Source organism: Pseudophryne corroboree, unplaced genomic scaffold, assembly GCF_028390025.1.
Source record: "Pseudophryne corroboree isolate aPseCor3 unplaced genomic scaffold, aPseCor3.hap2 scaffold_1814, whole genome shotgun sequence".
In the NCBI taxonomy this organism is placed as follows: Eukaryota; Metazoa; Chordata; class Amphibia; order Anura; family Myobatrachidae; genus Pseudophryne; species Pseudophryne corroboree.
In genome coordinates, this window is record NW_026968451.1 from 37,110 (window position 1) to 54,950 (window position 17,841).

A 17,841-nucleotide genomic window follows, 5' to 3' on the forward strand; every position below is an offset into this window, starting at 1 on the left:
TTGGATCTCCTTCACTTGACAGGGGGTGCCCGAGCAGCAATCCTCCACAGCTCTAGCCCAACTCCTACTTACCTGCCAGGTGAGATACTATGATCTTCACTGTTAGGGCAATCAGGATGTGGAATTCCCTGCCAGGGAAGGTGGTAATGGCGGACTCTGTAATTGGATTTAAAAAAGGAATGGATACATTTCTGAATGAAAAAGCTATCCAAGGTTATAATACTTAAAATATCAACATGGTTAATCCGGGGGTAACATGAGTTATAGTAGCTAACTAGTCATAAAACATTATTCAGCAAGTATGTAGAATCATCACAACTTAAAACAGGTTGAACACGATGGGCAATTTGCCTCTATTCAACCTCAAAAACTATGTTACTATATGTTACTATATTACTATGTTACTGTAGTATACAGAAAACCAAAATGCAATGAACAGTGATAGTGAGCACTGATGAGGATACTAGAACTGACACTGAGCAGCAAGATGCAGCACTGGACTATTAGTAATGTACTGTAGTATGCTGAGCACCACAATGCAGCACAAGACAATGAGCAGTGATCTGAGCACTGATGAGGATACTACTGAGAACTGACACTGAGCAGGAGAGACACACTACTAGTATTACTGAGCAGCAATAAGTAACCACTGATACTGAGCACTGCTATTGAGATTTCCACTGAGAGAACATAGCCACGTCCATTCCGCTCTCTCTTCAATGCACGAGTAAAAATGGCGGCAACGCGCAGCTCTTTATATGGAATCCGAATCTCGCGAGAATCCGACAGCGGGATGATGACATTTTCCCTTGTTCAGGTTTTCCGAGTCAGGCGGGAACAACCGAGCCTGCCTCGGACCAGTGTAAACCACGTGGAGTTCGTGGGGAATTCGGTTCTCGGAGAACCGAACCCGCTCCTCTCTACCTTATACCCATCAATTTTTTTATTTTCAATCTAAGCCCCTGCAGTTTTCTGTAAGCATCTGCTTCGCTATGATGATCAACAAGTCACAAGGGCAAACACTCAGGGCTTGAGGCGTAGATCTTAGGACCAGCTGCTACAAGCATGGCAGAGGTGTCACTATTACTGGTGACACCCAGAGAGGTGGCGAGGGAGATTGTAATGCAGTGCGCGCAGATAAGCAGCGCAATGGTAAAAAGGAGGCATGGTTTCATAGGTAGGGACGTGGCCTGGTGGCCTGAATCTACATTTTGTTGCTCCGGGTGTCCCGGGGGTTGGGGACTGCACCCGGGGACTAGTGTGTGAGCGGTGCTGGCTCCTGCACAGTGAAAAGGCATGGCCACCCAGCATGACGCCTCCCTTCTTGACCATGCTGTAATTGCAGTCGCACTGCAGTTCAGCGTGATCATAAAAAATGGTGTAGCCTCCTGCTGGTGCAGACTGTATGTGCGCGCAGGAAGCCGCCACCATTTTTGTGATCACAGCGGCTGAATGTGATGTCATACAGCCGCTGTGACCACGCCCCCTGTGTCTCCTCCATTGCAGACCCCATTTTGAAGCCTTGCACCCGCACCGCTCCATCCCTCACTTGGAAATGGAGTGTTGCTGACCCACCTATCCCCCCCCCCCGCCCCGATTGACAGGCAGAGGCGATCGCATTCTCTGCGGGGTGCCGCAGAAAATGCAGGCACATGCGTATGCTCTTAGCAATTTTTGCAGTTGGATCGCTTATTGTGATTGCAATCCAACCTGAATCAGGCCCTATTACCTATCACAATGCGCTGCGGGCAGTACAAAATTGGGTTAATATAGGAGAAAAACCCCCAGACCTGTGCTCCTTAACTGTACCTGGTGGCTAGTGGAGCGGCTGCCCAGTAATCAGTGTCCACGCCAGTGCGCACACGGTCCACCCCCTACGGCCACGCTCCCCTTCAACAGCGGCCTCGTGATCCGGAAGGGTGGTGTGTGTGTGACTGACCTTAGGATGAAACCGGAGCCTCCGCTGCAGTGACCCAGCAACCAGGGCACGGGAGTATACAGCGTCGCTGGGAGTGATGAAGCTGCAGTAAAGATGTCTATTAGACCTAGCCTGCTGCAGCCCTTGTAGATTCTCATAAAACAAGTTCTTCTTTTCTTGTCAAAATTTATAGCTAAGAATAGGCTGCCTGAGGCAGGCCCCTGTTAAGTGGCCTGCTACTGAAGGCACCAACTACAAACTGAGCTCCCTGTTCATGGAAGCGGGGTTATAGAGGAGAATGCACTGAGCATCTTGGGAACAGTCAAAAGCTTTGAGCCGGTTGGTGCCTCAGATCAAGATCCTACTCTACACCCCAATGTGAATCCTTGTGGAGTCCAGTGTACCCCACAGAAGAAATTAATGTGTCACACCCATTGGCAGCAACCTTAGAATAGCTGCTGACGGGCACAATTGAGAATGGAAGGGGGGGGGGGACATTTGAATCCAGCACATAAATGCAATTCAAATATGTAATTTGTACCTTCCTATTTTAAAATATAATGGATGAACCTCACCCTGTGAGAACAATCTTCATGATCAAGAAATCTCATATGCAAAATAAGTATGAGTTGGGATAGGGCTGGGGAGGGTGTCTGCTCTGGCAGCCCCTCCCCCGTCAAGTTAAGGAGATTCAACTGAGGAAGCACAAGGGAACTCTCGTCTGGGGACAACAACTGCAGGGAGACCACATCTTTTCAGATGAACATGGGAGGGCGGAAGGCTGCCTAATACTGAAGCACCATCAAATATCAAACCATATGCAACATCTAGTACAAGCATTCCTGGGGGAAGGTCTGCAGCAGACGGATTTGCATACAGTGATGTTATCCAAGCAGTGGGCCAAAGTTGGCTGGAACCCTCATCTGCATATGAAAAGAGAAAAGGGGCGTGCAGGGCATGGCGGCCTTTTGCAGTGCTTGGATGACCCCTAGTTCTCATTAAACACCCCCACCCTCCTTTGGTGTGGGGCTCATGTTGGCCATGCCCCATCCCCTGAAGCATTCAAGCTGATTTCTTGCAGCAGCTGGGCACTGTAACAGCTCCAGAGCTGTTCTGTAAGGCAAGTAAAAGGGTGTGGGCCCTGCAGCACCACCTGTAGTTCGCATTGTGCGTTGGAAGGCACAAAGTAAGCAGACGGGAGGAGAAGTCAGGATAGTGCGCAAGGGCATCCTTTTCTCTTAGTCCGTAGAGGATGCTGGGGTCACATTAAGAACCATGGGGTATAGACGGGATCCGCAAGAGACATGGGCACTTTAAGACTATCAAAGGGTGTGAACTGGCTCCTCCCTCTATGCCCCTCCTCCAGACTCCAGTTATAGGAACTGTGCCCAGGGAGACGGACATTTCGAGGAAAGGATTTATTGTTAAACTAAGGTGAGCATCTTACCAGCTCACACCTTAAGCATGCCGCAGAACGTGGCATTCAACAGAACACAAGCCAACGGCATGAACAATTGCAGCGTGGCCTAAGTAAAAGGGGGTGTGACTTCGCGGGAGGACCCGCGATCGCGAGTCACGCCCCCGTTTTCGGCACTGAGGGGGCATGCCCAGCGCTCTGTGAGCCGCTGGCATGCCACCTCTCCCTCTGACTTCAGTGAATAGACGCTGTGCGCATGCGCACAGCGTCTATTCACCGCTGCTCTGCTAAGCAGGGCAGCGACAGACAGAGCCTCCCAACTGTCCTCCCCACCGCGGGACACTGCGGCCCGCAGGTGGGACAGCGGGACAGTCCCCAAAAAACGGGACTGTCCCGCGAAAATCGGGACAGTTGGGAGGTATGATATGGGGCATGCAAAAATTGAGATAAAACTCAGTTTTGCTCCTCTCCACGGAAATCTTTAATAAAAGGCGAAATATTTGTTAGTTCTGAAGAGAATCCAGAGCATGACCAAGATTCCACCTGTCGCCTGAGTGCCATGCCAGCAGTTCTCATTCAGCTGAAAGTGAGCACCCAATTTGAATGAAAGAAAGCAGATTTCTCACCAGGCTTACCCTTGCTATAAACATGGTTTGTACTCTTTTCCATGTGCTCCCAGATCTTTCAAGCAATTAGTGTGGTCAAGAAAGTTCTGTTTGAAAAGAAACAAACATTTACTGTAATTTCTATGCAAATGAGCTTACATTAAAGCACACTCGTTCTATCTTTAAACAGATAAAATAAAACCCCAATAAGATGGGGCAAGGAAAAAATGAGATAAAACTCAGTTTTGCTCCTCTCCACGGAAATCTTTAGTAAAAGGCGAAAGATTTGTTCGTTCTGAAGAGAAACCAGAGCATGACCAAGATTCCACCTGTCGCCTGAGTGCCATGCCAGCAGTTCTTATTCAGCTCAAAGTGAGCACCCAATTTGAAAGAAAGAAAGCAGATTTCTCACCAGGCTTCCCCTAGCTATAAACATGGTTTGTATTTTTTTCCATGTGTTCCCAGATCTTTCAAGCAATTAGTATAGTCAAGAAAGTTCTGTTTGAAAAGAAACAAACATTTACTGTCATTTCTATGCAAATGAGCTTACATTAAAGCACACTCGTTCTATCTTTAAACCGATAAAATAAAACCCCAATAAGATGGGGCATGCAAAATTTGAGATAAAACTCAGTTTTGCTCCTCTCCATGGAAATCTTTAGTAAAAGGCGAAAGATTTGTTCGTTCTGAAGAGAAACCAGAGCATGACCAAGATTCCACCTGTCGCCTGAGTGCCATGCCAGCCAGGGCCGGCTCCAGGCCTACTAGCACCCTGAGCGAGAAAATGTAAAAGTGCCCCCCCCCCATGCGCGCGCCGAAGGCGCGCGCGCCCTTGGAAAAGTGGGTGTGGCCTCTTGAAAAAGTGGGCGTGGTCTCGTCCCCCAGCAGTGCCAGCTACACATGACATGCCCTCCAGCAGTGCCAGCTACACGTGCTAGTGTTCACTTTTTAGGGCAGGTTGCTGATCACAGGGAGGGCACATTTTTAAGTTAGGTGGGCAAAATGATGTACATACTGTAATGCTTGTTGTTCCCATTTCCACACGCTAAAGCATGGACAGTGCGCGCCGAAGGCGCGCAGCAAAAATTTAGGGGAGTTACTTCGTGGGGAAGGTGCGTAGCCACATTATAGTGGCAATTCACATTACACCACACAGTAGTGCAGCTAATACACATTGCACCAGGTAGAACCTCCTATAAGAGCACGTTAGACACATTGCGCCAGGTAGAGCACTGAGACACACTGCCCAGCCACAGACGCCTAGCGGGAACACTACATGATATGCCCCCCAGCAGTGCCAGCTACACATGACATGCCCCCCAGCAGTGCCAGCTACACGTGACATGCCCCCCAGCAGTGCCAGCTACATAAATGGCCACACAGTTCCAGATGGATAAATGCCCCCACAGCGCAGATATGCCCCCACAGTGCCACATACATTAATGCCCTCACAGTGCAAGATATGCCCCCACAGTGCAAGAAATGTCCCCACAGTGCAAGAAATGCCCCCACAGTGCAAGAAATGCCCCCACGGTGCCAGATACATAAATGCCCCCACGGTGCCAGATACATAAATGCCCCCACGGTGCCAGATACATAAATGCCCCCACGGTGCCTGATACATAAATGCCCCCACGGTGCCAGATACATAAATGCCCCCACGGTGCCAGATACATAAATGCCCCCACGGTGCCAGATACATAAATGTCCCCACGGTGCCTGATACATAAATGCCCCCACGGTGCATGATACATAAATGCCCCCACGGTGCCTGATACATAAATGCCCCCACGGTGCCTGATACATAAATGCCCCCACAGAGCCAGATAAATGCCCCCACAGTGCCAGATATGTCCCCACAGTGCCAGATATGCCCCCACAGTGCCAGATATGCCCCCACGGTGCCAGAAATGCCCCCACAGTGCCAGATAAATGCCCCCAGTGCCAGATAAATGCCCCCACAGTGCCAGATAAATGCCCCCACAGAGCCAGATAAATGCCCCCACAGTGCCAGAAATGCCCCCACAGTGCCAGAAATGCCCCCACAGTGCCAGATATGCCCCCACAGTGCCAGATATGCCCCCACAGTGCCAGATATGCCCCCACAGTGCCTGATATGTCCCCACAGTGCCAGAAATGCCCCCACAGTGCCAGAAATGCCCCCACAGTGCCAGATAAATGCCCCCACAGAGCCAGATAAATGCCCCCACAGAGCCAGATAAATGCCCCCACAGTGCCAGAAATGCCCCCACGGTGCCAGAAATGCCCACACAGTGCCAGAAATGCCCCCACAGTGCCAGAAATGTCCCCACAGTGCCTGATATGTCCCCACAGTGCCAAATATGCCCCCACAGAGCTAGATATGCAATGCCCCCACAGTGCCAGAAATGCCCCCACAGTGCCAGAAATGCCCCCCACAGAGCCAGAAATGCCCCCACAATGCCAGAAATGCCCCCACATAACCAAAAATGCCCCCTGTGTGCCAGAAATGCCCCCACAGTGCGGATCTCCCCCCCCAAAAAAAAAAAAAAATACCTGCGGCGCTGGGGAGGAGTACTGCTGTCCGCCTGTGTGGGAGCGCTGGCGGGCGGGCGGGAGGCCGGGCGAGTGAGCCTGAGCCTGGGTCCGGGCTGGCGGGCGGGTGGGCGGCCACTTGTGCAGGCGGGCTATGCGCGGCGCCGGCGTCTGACGTTAGATACCGGCGCCGCGCAGCGCGCATACACAGCGCGACCGCCAAATGCTGCAGCAGCACACACACAGGGCCGGCTCCAGCATCGAATATGGCGGCGCCAGCGCGTGGCGCCCATTAAGGGTGGCGCCCTGCGCGGCCGCTCTATTCGAACATGCCTAGAGCCGGCCCTGATGCCAGCAGTCCTCATTCAGCTCAAAGTGAGCACCCAATTTGAAAGAAAGAAAGCAGATTTCTCACCAGGCTTCCCCTTGCTATAAGCATGGTTTGTACTCTTTTCCATGTGCTCCCAGATCTTTCAAGCAATTAGTATGGTCAAGAAAGTTCTGCTTGAAAAGAAACAGACATTTACTGTCATTGTTATACAAATAAACTTACATTAAAGCTAACAAGAAAGCACACTCGTTCTGTCTTTAAACTGATAAAAGAAACCCCAATAATATGGGGCATGCAAAAATTGAGATAAAACTCAGTTTTGCTCCTCTCCACGGAAATCTTTAATAAAAGGCGAAATATTTGTTAGTTCTGAAGAGAAACCAGAGCATGACCAAGATTCCACCTGTCGCCTGAGTGCCATGCCAGCAGTCCTCATTCAGATCAAAGTGAGCGCCCAATTTGAAAGAAAGCAGATTTCTCACCTGGCTTCTCCTTGCTATAAGCATGGTTTGTACTGTATTCCATGTGCTCCCAGATCTTTCAAGCAAGTAGCATGGTCAAGAAAGTTCTGTTTGAAAAGAAACAAACATTTACTGTCATTTCTATGCAAATGAGCTTTCATTAAAGCACACTCATTCTATCTTTAAACCGATAAAAGAAACCCCAAAAAGATGGGGCATGCAAAAATTGAGGTAAAACTCAGTTTTGCTCCTCTCCACGGAAATCTTTAGTAAAAGGCGAAAGATTTGTTCGTTCTGAAGAGAAACCAGAGCATGACCAAGATTTTCATCTGAAAATATGTGTTCTCCCTGCAGTTGTTGTCCCCAGATGAGAGTTCCCTTGTGCTGCCTCAGTTGAATCTCCTTTACTTGACAGAGATGTGCCTGAGCAGCGGCCCTCCCCAGCCCTATCCCAAATCATACTTATTTTGCATAGGAGATACCATGGTCATGAAGATTGTTCTCCCAGGGTGAGGTTCATTCATTGCATTCTGGGTATGCTGACCCCTGTGATTTCCCCAAATGTGGGAAACTCGACTGCATTATTTGTGGTAGTGGGGGACTGTGTTTGTGCTTTCCTCTGGTCAGCTCTGGTAAAAGTCAGATTTCTTTGTCTCAGATCTTCCTCTAGCCTTGTTCTTCTTTCGAGAGTTCCCTTGTGCTGCCTCAGTTGGATCTCCTTCACTTGACAGGGGGTGCCCGAGCAGCAATCCTCCACAGCTCTAGCCCAACTCCTACTTACCTGCCAGGTGAGATACTATGATCTTCACTGTTAGGGCAATCAGGATGTGGAATTCCCTGCCAGGGAAGGTGGTAATGGTGGACTCTGTAATTGGATTTAAAAAAGGAATGGATACATTTCTGAATGAAAAAGCTATCCAAGGTTATAATACTTAAAATATCAACATGGTTAATCCGGGGGTAACATGAGTTATAGTAGCTAACTAGTCATAAAACATTATTCAGCAAGTATGTAGAATCATCACAACTTAAAACAGGTTGAACACGATGGGCAATTTGCCTCTATTCAACCTCAAAAACTATGTTACTATATGTTACTATATTACTATGTTACTGTAGTATACAGAAAACCAAAATGCAATGAACAGTGATAGTGAGCACTGATGAGGATACTAGAACTGACACTGAGCAGCAAGATGCAGCACTGGACTATTAGTAATGTACTGTAGTATGCTGAGCACCACAATGCAGCACAAGACAATGAGCAGTGATACTGAGCACTGATGAGGATACTACTGAGAACTGACACTGAGCAGGAGAGACACACTACTAGTATTACTGAGCAGCAATAAGTAACCACTGATACTGAGCACTGATATTGAGATTTCCACTGAGAGAACATAGCCACGTCCATTCCGCTCTATCTTCAATGCACGAGTAAAAATGGCGGCAACGCGCAGCTCTTTATATGGAATCCGAATCTCGCGAGAATCCGACAGCGGGATGATGACATTTTCCCTTTTTCAGGTTTTCCGAGTCAGGCGGGAACAACCGAGCCTGCCTCGGACCAGTGTAAACAACGTGGAGTTCGTGGGGAATTCGGTTCTCGGAGAACCGAACCCGCTCCTCTCTACCTTATACCTATCAATTTTTTTATTTTCAATCTAAGCCCCTGCAGTTTTCTGTAAGCATCTGCTTCGCTATGATGATCAACAAGTCACAAGGGCAAACACTCAGGGCTTGAGGCGTAGATCTTAGGACCAGCTGCTACAAGCATGGCAGAGGTGTCACTATCACTGGTGACACCCAGAGAGGTGGCGAGGGAGATTGTAATGCAGTGCGCGCAGATAAGCAGCGCAATGGTAAAAAGGAGGCATGGTTTCATAGGTAGGGGCGTGGCCTGGTGGCCTGAATCTACATTTTGTTGCTCCGGGTGTCCCGGGGGTTGGGGGCTGCACCCGGGGACTAGTGTGTGAGCGGTGCTGGCTCCTGCACAGTGAAAGGGCATGGCCACCCAGCATGACGCCTCCCTTCTTGTCCATGCTGTAATTGCAGTCGCACTGCAGTTCAGCGTGATCATAAAAAATGATGTAGCCTCCTGCTGGTGCAGACTGTATGTGCGCGCAGGAAGCCGCCACCATTTTTGTGATCACAGCGGCTGAATGTGATGTCATACAGCCGCTGTGACCACGCCCCCTGTGTCTCCTCCGTTGCAGACCCCATTTTGAAGCCTTGCCCCCGCACCGCTCCATCCCTGACTTGGAAATGGAGTGTTGCTGACCCACCTATCCCCCCCCCCCCGCCCCGATTGACAGGCAGAGGCGATCGCATTCTCTGCGGGGTGCCACAGAAAATGCAGGCACATGCGTATGCTCTTAGCAATTTTTGCAGTTGGATCGCTTATTGTGATTGCAATCCAACCTGAATCAGGCCCTATTACCTATCACAATGCGCTGCGGGCAGTACAAAATTGGGTTAATATAGGAGAAAAACCCCCAGACCTGTGCTCCTTAACTGTACCTGGTGGCTAGTGGAGCGGCTGCCCAGTAATCAGTGTCCACGCCAGTGCGCACACGGTCCACCCCCTACGGCCACGCTCCCCTTCATCAGCGGCCTCGTGATCCGGAAGGGTGGTGTGTGTGTGACTGACCTTAGGATGAAACCGGAGCCTCCGCTGCAGTGACCCAGCAACCAGGGCATGGGAGTATACAGCGCCGCTGGGAGTGATGAAGCTGCAGTAAAGATGTCTATTAGACCTAGCCTGCTGCAGCCCTTGTAGATTCTCATAAAACAAGTTCTTCTTTTCTTGTCAAAATTTATAGCTAAGAATAGGCTGCCTGAGGCAGGCCCCTGTTAAGTGGCCTGCTACTGAAGGCACCAACTACAAACTGAGCTCCCTGTTCATGGAAGCGGGGTTATAGAGGAGAATGCACTGAGCATCTTGGGAACAGTCAAAAGCTTTGAGCCGGTTGGTGCCTCAGATCAAGATCCTACTCTACACCCCAATGTGAATCCTTGTGGAGTCCAGTGTACCCCACAGAAGAAATTAATGTGTCACACCCATTGGCAGCAACCTTAGAATAGCTGCTGACGGGCACAATTGAGAATGGAAGGGGGGGGGGGGACATTTGAATCAAGCACATAAATGCAATTCAAATATGTAATTTGTACCTTCCTATTTTAAAATATAATGGATGAACCTCACCCTGTGAGAACAATCTTCATGATCAAGAGATCTCATATGCAAAATAAGTATGAGTTGGGATAGGGCTGGGGAGGGTGGCTGCTCGGGCAGCCCCTCCCCCGTCAAGTTAAGGAGATTCAACTGAGGAAGCACAAGGGAACTCTCGTCTGGGGACAACAACTGCAGGGAGACCACATCTTTTCAGATGAACATGGGAGGGCGGAAGGCTGCCTAATACTGAAGCACCATCAAATATCAAACCATATGCAACATCAAGTACAAGCATTCCTGGGGGAAGGTCTGCAGCAGACGGATTTGCATACAGTGATGTTATCCAAGCAGTGGGCCAAAGTTGGCTGGAACCCTCATCTGCATATGAAAAGAGAAAAGGGGCGTGCAGGGCATGGCGGCCTTTTGCAGTGCTTGGATGACCCCTAGTTCTCATTAAACACCCACACCCTCCTTTGGTGTGGGGCTCATGTTGGCCATGCCCCATCCCCTGAAGCATTCAAGCTGATTTCTTGCAGCAGCTGGGCACTGTAACAGCTCCAGAGCTGTTCTGTAAGGCAAGTAAAAGGGTGTGGGCCCTGCAGCACCACCTGTAGTTCGCATTGTGCGTTGGAAGGCACAAAGTAAGCAGACGGGAGGAGAAGTCAGGATAGTGCGCAAGGGCATCCTTTTCTCTTAGTCCGTAGAGGATGCTGGGGTCACATTAAGAACCATGGGGTATAGACGGGATCCGCAAGAGACATGGGCACTTTAAGACTATCAAAGGGTGTGAACTGGCTCCTCCCTCTATGCCCCTCCTCCAGACTCCAGTTATAGGAACTGTGCCCAGGGAGACGGACATTTCGAGGAAAGGATTTATTGTTAAACTAAGGTGAGCATCTTACCAGCTCACACCTTAAGCATGCCGCAGAACGTGGCATTCAACAGAACACAAGCCAACGGCATGAACAATTGCAGCAAAAAGCTGACCAGAACCATAACACAACATGTGTATAACCACAAGTAATAACTGCAGACACAGTATGGACTGGGACGGGTGCCCAGCATCCTCTACAGACTAAGAGAAAAGGATTTACCGGTAGGTATTAAAATCCTATTTTCTCATACGACCTAGAGGATGCTGGGGTCACATTAAGAACCATGGGGTTATACCAAAGCTCTTGAACGGGTGGAAGAGTGCGTACGACTCTGCAGCACCGAATGACCCAACTTGAGGTTATCATCGGCAAGGATGCAGTGGCGTTAATGTTTCCTGGTGTCAACCTGTATTATTTCAGTAGATATTGAAATGAGGATGCATCTTGCTGCCTTTCCAATGAAGCAAGTTTAATTTAGTAATAGGTGAAAAACCATCCCTACAAAGATGTTAATCAGATACTTGGCTTTGTGGACACTTTTCAGAGAACAAATTTGTTAGCATAAAAATAAAGCCAGAAAATGAAGAGCTGTTTAATCACTCAATTGGATTTTTTTGCCAGCATATTTCTTTTTCTCTGCAAACCACTGCTAAATTGTGCTTCCTAGCTGTTTTTATAAAATCACTGAATCAAATCTAACTCTGATTACATCAGAGAAGGCCAGGTACCCTACACCATAACAGGGGTTTTTGAAATTTTGACTTGTCTACTTAAAGATCACCAAAATCTGATAACAAGGTCAATTACATCCCTGGGTGGGATTGAACCACCAACCCTTTGGTTAATAACCAATCACACTAACCAATTGCGCCACAGAGACACTTTGCAAAAGTCCATACTGACAAAGGCTAATAAGCATTCATCTAGAACGTTTCCTAGAAAAACTTTTAAAAGTCAATAATCTGGAGAGTTTTTGTAAGATGTTTCTTCCATCAACCAACGAAGAAACACATTGTTACTTTCCCATGATGAGTGAGTGCTTCAAGATCTCTTGCACTTACATGTGCAGCAGAGTACTGTAATGAAAGCATGCTGGGTTCATAACCCAGAGGTAGGCAGATTGAAACTATCCTCTGCTATATGCATTTTTTTTTGTTAATTAAAGTAATCCAAAACTGGGATTGATATTTTTTCTCTTTTATTTTTACTTAAAGTACAATAACTTTTACCATTTTAATATGTTTTAATAGTATATTGACAGTATTGTTTTCTTTCAAAAATCCACTTAATTTTCTTTACCCGATTATTAAAATGGTAATTGACAAAAACAAACTACATTGTCACCAGAAGAGCAATACAAAATGTACAAGTGATATATTAAAATCATCTTTCCAGCTTGAATTTCAATGATGCATTGGGGCAACGATTTTGTGAGAAACATCTTCACCCTTAAATAAAGATTTTCTTAATTCCTTACCTGTGTGCTAATTAGATATCACCTTGTTTTCACATTAAACAGACTTCCACATGAGAAAGCAGCAAGGATGCAGTGGCGTTAATGTTTCCTGGTGTCAACCTGTATTATTTCAGTAGATATTGAAATGAGGATGCATCTTGCTGCCTTTCCAATGAAGCAAGTTTAATTTAGTAATAGGTGAAAAACCATCCCTACAAAGATGTTAATCCGATACTTGGCTTTGTGGACACTTTTCAGAGAACAAATTTGTTAGCATAAAAATAAAGCCAGAAAATGAAGAGCTGTTTAATCACTCAATTGGATTTTTCTGCCAGCATATTTCATTTTCTCTGCAACCCACTGCTAAATTGTGCTTCCTAGCTGTTTTTTGATAAAATCACTTAATCAAATCTAACTCTGATTACATCAGAGTAGGCCAGGTACCCTACACCATAAGACGGGGTTTGAAATTTTGACTTGTCTACTTAAAGATCACCAAAATCTGATGACAAGGTCAATAACATCCCTGGGTGGGATTGAACCACCAACCCTTTGGTTAATAACCAAACACACTAACCGATTGCACCACAGAGACACTTTGCAAACGTACATACTGACAAAGGCTAATAAGCATTCATCTAGAACAATTCCTAGAAAACTTTAAAAAATCAATAATCTGGAGAGATTTTGTAAGATGTTTCTTCCATCAACCAATGAAGAAACGCATTGGTACTTTCCCATGATGAGTGAGTGCTTCAGGATCTCTTGCACTTACATGTGCAGCAGAGTACTGCAATGGAAGCATGCTGGGCCCATAACCCAGAGGTAGGCAGATTGAAACTATCCTCTGCTATATGCATTTTTTTTTGTTAATTAAAGTAATCCAAAACTGGGATTGATATTTTTGCTCTTTTATTTTTACTTAAAGTACAATAACTTTTACCATTTTAATTTGTTTTAATAGTATATTGACAGTATTGTTTTCTTTCAAAAATCCACTTAATTTTCTTTACCCTATTATTAAAATGGTAATTGACAAAAACAAACTACATTGTCACCAGAAGAGCAATACAAAATGTACAAGTGATATATTAAAATCATCTTTCCAGCTTGAATTTCAATGATGCATTGGGGCAACGATTTTGTGAGAAACATCTTCACCCTTAAATAAAGATTTTCTTAATTCCTTACCTGTGTGCTAATTAGATATCACCTTGTTTTCACATTAAACAGACTTCCACATGAGAAAGCAGCAAGGATGCAGTGGCGTTAATGTTTCCTGGTGTCAACCTGTATTATTTCAGTAGATATTGAAATGAGGATGCATCTTGCTGCCTTTCCAATGAAGCAAGTTTAATTTAGTAATAGGTGAAAAACCATCCCTACAAAGATGTTAATCAGATACTTGGCTTTGTGGACACTTTTCAGAGAACAAATTTGTTAGCATAAAAATAAAGCCAGAAAATGAAGAGCTGTTTAATCACTCAATTGGATTTTTTTGCCAGCATATTTCTTTTTCTTTGCAAACCACTGCTAAATTGTGCTTCCTAGCTGTTTTTATAAAATCACTGAATCAAATCTAACTCTGATTACATCAGAGAAGGCCAGGTACCCTACACCATAACAGGGGTTTTTGAAATTTTGACTTGTCTACTTAAATATCACCAAAATCTGATCACAAGGTCAATTACGTCCCTGGGTGGGATTGAACCACCAACCTTTTGATTAATAGCTGAACACACTAACCGATTGCGCCACAGAGACACTTTGCAAAAAGAATATACTGACAAAGACTAATAAGCATTCATCTAGAACGTTTCCTAGAAAAACTTTAAAAAGTCAATAATCTGGAGAGTTTTTGTAAGATGTTTCTTCCAGCAACCAATGAAGAAACACATTGGTACTTTCGCATGATGAGTGAGTGCTTCAGGATCTCTTGCACTTACATGTGCAGCAGAGTACTGCAATGGAAGCATGCTGGGCCCATAACCCAGAGGTAGGCAGATTGAAACTATCCTTTGCTATATGCATTTTTTTTTTGTTCATTAAAGTAATCCAAAACTGGGATTGATATTTTAGCTTTTATTTTTACTTAAAGTACAATAACTTTTACCATTTTAATTTGTTTTAATAGTATATTGACAGTATTGTTTTCTTTCAAAAATCCACTTAATTTTCTTTACCCTATTATTAAAATGGTAATTGACAAAAACAAACTACATTGTCACCAGAAGAGCAATACAAAATGTACAAGTGATATATTAAAATCATCTTTCCAGCTTGAATTTCAATGATGCATTGGGGCAATGATTTTGTGAGAAACATCTTTACCCTTAAATAAAGATTTTCTTAATTCCTTACCTGTGTGCTAATTAGATATCACCTTGTTTTCACATTAAACAGACTTCCACATGAGAAAGCAGCAAGGATGCAGTGGCGTTAATGTTTCCTGGTGTCAACCTGTATTATTTTAGTAGATATTGAAATGAGGATGCATCTTGCTGCCTTTCCAATGAAGCAAGTTTAATTTAGTAATAGGTGAAAAACCATCCCTACAAATATGTTAATCAGATACTTGGCTTTGTGGACACTTTTCAGAGAACAAATTTGTTATCATAAAAATAAAGCCAGAAAATGAAGAGCTGTTTAATCACTCAATTGTATTTTTCTGCCAGCATTTTTCTTTTTCTCTGCAACCCACTGCTAAATTGTGCTTCCTAGCTGTTTTTTTATAAAATCACTTAATCAAATCTAACTCTGATTACATCAGAGAAGGCCAGGTACCCTACACTATAAGAGGGGGTTTGCAATTTTGACTTGTCTACTTAAATATCACCAAAATCTGATCACAAGGTCAATTACGTCCCTGGGTGGGATTGAACCACCAACCTTTTGATTAATAGCTGAACACACTAACCGATTGCGCCACAGAGACACTTTGCAAAAAGAATATACTGACAAAGACTAATAAGCTTTCATCTAGAACGTTTCCTAGAAAAACTTTAAAAAGTCAATAATCTGGAGAGTTTTTGTAAGATGTTTCTTCCAGCAACCAATGAAGAAACACATTGGTACTTTCGCATGATGAGTGAGTGCTTCAGGATCTCTTGCACTTACATGTGCAGCAGAGTACTGCAATGGAAGCATGCTGGGCCCATAACCCAGAGGTAGGCAGATTGAAACTATCCTTTGCTATATGCATTTTTTTTTTGTTCATTAAAGTAATCCAAAACTGGGATTGATATTTTAGCTTTTATTTTTACTTAAAGTACAATAACTTTTACCATTTTAATTTGTTTTAATAGTATATTGACAGTATTGTTTTCTTTCAAAAATCCACTTAATTTTCTTTACCCTATTATTAAAATGGTAATTGACAAAAACAAACTACATTGTCACCAGAAGAGCAATACAAAATGTACAAGTGATATATTAAAATCATCTTTCCAGCTTGAATTTCAATGATGCATTGGGGCAATGATTTTGTGAGAAACATCTTCACCCTTAAATAAAGATTTTCTTAATTCCTTACCTGTGTGCTAATTAGATATCACCTTGTTTTCACATTAAACAGACTTCCACATGAGAAAGCAGCAAGGATGCAGTGGCGTTAATGTTTCCTGGTGTCAACCTGTATTATTTCAGTAGATATTGAAATGAGGATGCATCTTGCTGCCTTTCCAATGAAGCAAGTTTAATTTAGTAATAGGTGAAAAACCATCCCTACAAATATGTTAATCAGATACTTGGCTTTGTGGACACTTTTCAGAGAACAAATTAGTTAGCATAAAAATAAAGCCAGAAAATGAAGAGCTGTTTAATCACTCAATTGGATTTTTCTGCCAGCATATTTCTTTTTCTCTGCAACCCACTGCTAAATTGTGCTTCCTAGCTGTTTTTATAAAATCACTGAATCAAATCTAACTCTGATTACATCAGAGAAGGCCAGGTACCCTACACCATAACAGGGGGTTTGAAATTTTGACTTGTCTGCTTAAAGATCACCAAAATCTGATAACAAGGTCAATTATGTCCCTGGGTGGGATTGAACCACCAACCTTTTGGTTAATAGCCTTACACAATAACTGATTGCGCCACAGCGACACTTTGCAAAAGTACTTACTGACAAAGGCTAATAAGCATTCATCTAGAACGATTCCTAGAAACATTTTAAAAAGTCAATAATGTGGAGAGTTTTTGTAAGATGTTTCTTCCATCAACCAATGAAGAAACACATTGGTACTTTCCCATGATGAGTGAGTGCTTCAGGATCTCTTGCACTTACATGTGCAGCAGAGTACTGTTATGAAAGCATGCTGGGTCCATAACCCAGAGGTAGGCAGATTGAAACTATCCTCTGCTATATGCATTTTTTTTTGTTAATTAAAGTAATCCAAAACTGGGATTGATATTTTTGCTCTTTTATTTTTACTTAAAGTACAATAACTTTTACCATTTTAATTTGTTTTAATAGTATATTGACAGTATTGTTTTCTTTCAAAAATCCAATTACTTTTCTTTACCCGATTATTAAAATGGTAATTGACAAAAACAAACTACATTGTCACCAGAAGAGCAATACAAAATGTACAAGTGATATATTAAAATCATCTTTCCAGCTTGAATTTCAATGATGCATTGGGGCAACGATTTTGTGAGAAACATCTTCACCCTTAAATAAAGATTTTCTTAATTCCTTACCTGTGTGCTAATTAGATATCACTTTGTTTTCACATTAAACAGACTTCCACATGAGAAAACAGCAAAGATGCAGTGGCGTTAATGTTTCCTGGTGTCAACCTGTATTATTTCCGTAGATATTGAAATGAGGATGCATCTTGCTGCCTTTCCAATGAAGCAAGTTTAATTTAGTAATAGGTGAAAAACCATCCCTACAAAGATGTTAATCAGATACTTGGCTTTGTGGACACTTTTCAGAGAACAAATTTGTTATCATAAAAATAAAGCCAGAAAATGAAGAGCTGTTTAATCACTCAATTGGATTTTTCTGCCAGCATTTTTCTTTTTCTCTGCAACCCACTGCTAAATTGTGCTTCCTAGCTGTTTTTTTTATAAAATCACTTAATCA

At 44.3% G+C, this 17,841-nt stretch overlaps 6 non-coding genes across 6 annotated transcripts; 1 reads left to right on the forward strand and 5 right to left on the reverse strand.

Moving 5' to 3' along the window:
* Window positions 1-3,751: 3,751 nt before the first annotated feature.
* Window positions 3,752-3,864, reverse strand: LOC135002944 (U5 spliceosomal RNA). The gene has a single exon (XR_010204044.1). It is a non-coding gene; the product is annotated as a U5 spliceosomal RNA (small nuclear RNA).
* A 275-nt stretch (window positions 3,865-4,139) lies between these two features.
* LOC135002940 (U5 spliceosomal RNA) lies at window positions 4,140-4,255 on the reverse strand. Its single transcript, XR_010204040.1, has one exon. It is a non-coding gene; the product is annotated as a U5 spliceosomal RNA (small nuclear RNA).
* Window positions 4,256-4,530: 275 nt separating this feature from the next.
* Window positions 4,531-4,646, reverse strand: LOC135002941 (U5 spliceosomal RNA). The gene has a single exon (XR_010204041.1). It is a non-coding gene; the product is annotated as a U5 spliceosomal RNA (small nuclear RNA).
* A 2,412-nt stretch (window positions 4,647-7,058) lies between these two features.
* Window positions 7,059-7,174, reverse strand: LOC135002942 (U5 spliceosomal RNA). Its single transcript, XR_010204042.1, has one exon. It is a non-coding gene; the product is annotated as a U5 spliceosomal RNA (small nuclear RNA).
* A 270-nt stretch (window positions 7,175-7,444) lies between these two features.
* On the reverse strand, window positions 7,445-7,560 carry LOC135002938 (U5 spliceosomal RNA). Its single transcript, XR_010204038.1, has one exon. It is a non-coding gene; the product is annotated as a U5 spliceosomal RNA (small nuclear RNA).
* A 144-nt stretch (window positions 7,561-7,704) lies between these two features.
* LOC135002945 (U1 spliceosomal RNA) lies at window positions 7,705-7,868 on the forward strand. Its single transcript, XR_010204045.1, has one exon. It is a non-coding gene; the product is annotated as a U1 spliceosomal RNA (small nuclear RNA).
* The last annotated feature ends 9,973 nt before the right edge of the window (window positions 7,869-17,841 follow it).